The following is a 3,615-nucleotide window of genomic DNA, read 5'->3' as shown; positions in this document are numbered from 1 at the left end:
CCTGGGGAGCGCGAGCAGGTGGTGCTCAGGTTCATGTTTAAATAGGGCGCTTGTGTCAATAGCGTACGCTTTGCTTTTCGGAGATGGGTGACTTGTAGGCTGCTTCGGTATGGCCGGGAAACGCAGCGTCCCGCATGGAGCGGGGCGGGAGGGTTGCTTCGTTGTGAGGCGGGATTTGTGTTTGGGGCAGAATTAGCAGGTCTGGGTTTTGAGCGTGGCACGCGTAAAACAGTGAAGGATGCTGTGTGTGGTGACAGACAGTTTGCTACAGAACGCTGTTTCCCTGCAGAAGTACTGTCTTGCCGAAGATGTGTATGAGATGTACTTTTTTTTTCCCCAAAATGACGAAATCCTGGTAGTAAAGCACTGTATTTGGGGGGGGGGAGGTAAAAGCTATGTTAGGCACAGAACAGGCTTAGGTGGTCGAGTGGCCGTGGGACGGTGCCGGATGGGAAGACAAGGAGAAGAGCTGTAGAGGTGAGCGGGGCGGGTTGGTGGGGTGGCTCTTGCCGGAGGGGTTCGTTACTCGGGGTGTAGGGATCGAGCGGAGCGGGCAGAGCACGCCCCACGGCACGCAGGTGTGTGCTACTGAAGAAAGGGGAAGCTTGACCAAAAAAAAACCCCCAAGCCCTTTGGGCGTTGATGGGTTCTGTCGCCTGCGTTGAAGAAGGGTGAGATTGGGGCAGTTGTAGAGCAAAGGTTATGAGCGCGCCCAGGGAAGGAAACCCTTTTCTTTCACAAAAGGAAACCTGAAGAGTTTGGCTTGACTGACCCGAAGCGGGGTTTGGCGAGGACTGCTTTCGGACGGCGCGGGGGTTGGGGAGAAAGTGAACTTCCCCAGGGGGAGGAAGAGGGAAGGGTGCCGGGACCCTGGTGAAGGGGGGTTACAGTCCCCGCTTTGACGTACGAGAGTTTGGGTTCTGACCCAGGCGGAGCCGGTGGTTCTAAGCGAGTTCATAAGGAGCCAATTAATGTGCCGGAGCGCTAATTGAAGGGGTGGCTCAGCTGACGTCAAGATACGGGAGTACCTGTACGAGCTGTAACCTTGGAGGCGCGGGAAGGCTTTGGAAACGTCGGGCTTGGTCCCGGCGCTGGAGAGCTGGCAGGCGAGGGGCGTGCACGGGGAGGGCTGGTGCTCCAGCTCTCGGTGCCGTTGCGTGCAGCTCAACTATGCGAGTGGGAAATACTTGACCGTTGTTTGCTTCAGAGATTACCTCAAAGTGGTTTGCAGCCGTGGTAAACACCACCCTGCGGAAAGGCCGTTCCTCCCCGGGGGGGGGGAGCGCGGGCGGGCACTGATCTCTGCCGAGGAGGAGGTGGTAACGCCGGCGTTTCTCTGCACTGGGGTTCGGGCACCTTGTCACCTTCGTGCAAAGCTCCCGACGTTGGGTTCTTGGAGAGCCGGCGGGCGTCGCACCTCTGCGAGAAGGCTGCTGATCCTCCCCGTTGAGTGGAAACGCCGCGTTTTCGTTTCACTCGGAAAACGGACGGGAATGGAGCAACGCTGGAGTTCTTTCTCTCTTCGGCTTTCCACACCGAGGGGCGAGAGGCCGGGTCGCTGCGGCGGGTGGGCCGCTCCGCCACGGGGGGCGGGGGGGCGGGTGCGTGGGGGCGGTGGCCCTGCCGCTCCGCGTCCCTGCTGCTGTGCCTCTGCCCCAGCGTCGCGCCTGCTGCGGCCAGCCCCTTCCCTTCGCGCTCCTGTCTGCACGGGCTGGCGTGTACCCGCGGTGCTGTTCAGCGCTGGCGTTTGTAAAGCGCTTTGAGATCCTGTAATAAAACTCTTCACGGTGCGGAGCTCTGGTGCGTTTCATGCCTCTAGACCTTTTTATTTTCCCCTGTAAAATCTCTTCTGTCGTCGTACTGTTAACAGCCGGACGTGCAGTTGACCGAGTAGGAAAGCCCGCTTCGCTGGGTGAACCAGGGCTTTCCCCAGCTGCTTTGGTTTTTAATTTCTGGTTCTCATCCACAGCAGCCAGCGTGGCTCGCCGTCTTCAGGGGGAGTGTCGTGTTCTCTGGTGGACGTAACGGACTTCGCAAATAGAGGAACTAAATTAATCGCAGAAACGTGCTGTAAACCAGTTTTGATAGCGCTAGGAAAAGTTCGGTGGAGCCGTCCGTGCCTTCTGCCGTACTCTCAGTTTTTAATTAACACCACGTCTCCGAGTTCGTTAATTGTGTTACTGAGATGGTTTTGGAGTGAGCCGAGTGCTGGGAGCGGTCGCTCCGGCCAGGCGCGGCCTGGGCAGCCCTGCGCCGCCTCTTCCCCCCTTTGGCTTCTCGGGCTGAGGATGAAAATGAACCTGAGGCAGCGCCGGCTTAACTTCCCTCGCGGGGAATGCTGGCTTCCAGGCACGGACCTCACGAGCTGCGGCTGTTGGGTAAAACTTACTTCAATTTATTTTAATGTCTTACATAAATTAGCGGGAACAGGTTCCGCTGGAAGGCAGCGGTCAGAGCACGTTAGCTGTTCTGCCGGCGCTTGTTCCGGGAATGTATTTTCTGGGATCTAAACGGATCGAAACCAAGGCACCAAGTGTCTTTTTTACGGACGTGTTCTCCCCGGAACTCAGTGTTTTCTCAAGAGTCCATTGGCTCCGAAAATGGAAAGGGGTAGTGAACACAAGATGGAAACGCCTTTGTTAAAGCGGAGGGGCCAACCAAACTTAACCCCCTTTCCTAAACCACGTTGTTTTCCATCGCGAGGACAGAAGCAGGTGGGTTTCTTGGCTGGTTGCGCATCCCCCGGTGGAAGCGGGCAGGCTAGCCGCCCTTGGCGGCCGCGGCCTTACCTCCCCGGTGCCACCGTGCTTTTAATCCAGCAGCACTGGAGCAGCTCCCCGCCACTCGTGCATGGGGAATCTGCCTTTTCAGATGGTCCCGCGCTTCCAATAGTGCCGCTTTGTTGGTACACTGAGGGCAATTGTCTGCCCCGGAGCTGTGTGGTCCCTCTGTCCTGCCCTCGGCCGGCGCAGCTGCCCGTTGGCAGCAGAGCCTTCATTGTGCAAACAGTTCGGGAAGCGCAGCGGGGAGGGAGGGAATCTGTCCCTAATTGCACATCACACTGATAGCGGAGTACTTAATAAACCTAACATTAGCACTGAAATAGAAATTGTTAGAAAACTCGTGGTTTCTCCTTGAAACCACAGTTTGGGTTTTTTTGTTGTTTGTTTTGGTTTTTTTTGAACAGAAACTTCTGCTTTAGAACAGCGGACTCACTCACTGATCTGCTCGCGTTCGTCGTGGCTCGAGATTTCTTACTCCTGATAACAGCAGGTAGTTTTTAGCTGTACAGCAAAATTACAGTAATTTCTGGATTGGCTAAAAATAGCTACAGCTTTGGTAAGAGTCCACTATGCCGAGTGCAAAATAACGCTTGCTGCACCTGCACGGTGAAGAGCAGTTTATCTTGAATTGCAGTTGAAGCTATTTCAAATAGCTGAATTTAAAGAAAAAAAAAAAAATCGAGATGCCGGGAAGATCCCTGTGTAACAAATATTCCCTAAAATCCCTTTCCCGCACGCCTGAAGAAGGTGAGTCGGACCGCAGAGCCTGACGTGCCCACCCGCACTGCGCGCTCCTCGCAGCGCTTTGTCTCGCCCCGGCAGAGCCGCGGGA

General features: G+C 55.9%; 1 protein-coding gene across 1 annotated transcript in view; it reads left to right on the top strand.

The window, feature by feature from the left end:
• Nucleotides 1-3,615, top strand: part of VEZF1 (vascular endothelial zinc finger 1) — a 29,526-nt gene that overhangs the window by 2,222 nt on the left and 23,689 nt on the right. The gene's annotated exons all lie outside the window — the stretch shown is intronic.

The sequence above is a fragment of the Pygoscelis adeliae genome, unplaced genomic scaffold (assembly GCF_000699105.1).
Source record: "Pygoscelis adeliae isolate BGI_AS28 unplaced genomic scaffold, ASM69910v1 Scaffold427, whole genome shotgun sequence".
Lineage (NCBI taxonomy): Eukaryota > Metazoa > Chordata > Aves > Sphenisciformes > Spheniscidae > Pygoscelis > Pygoscelis adeliae.
Note: the sequence above shows the minus strand (reverse complement) of the source record. Positions and strands in the feature narration are given on the sequence as shown.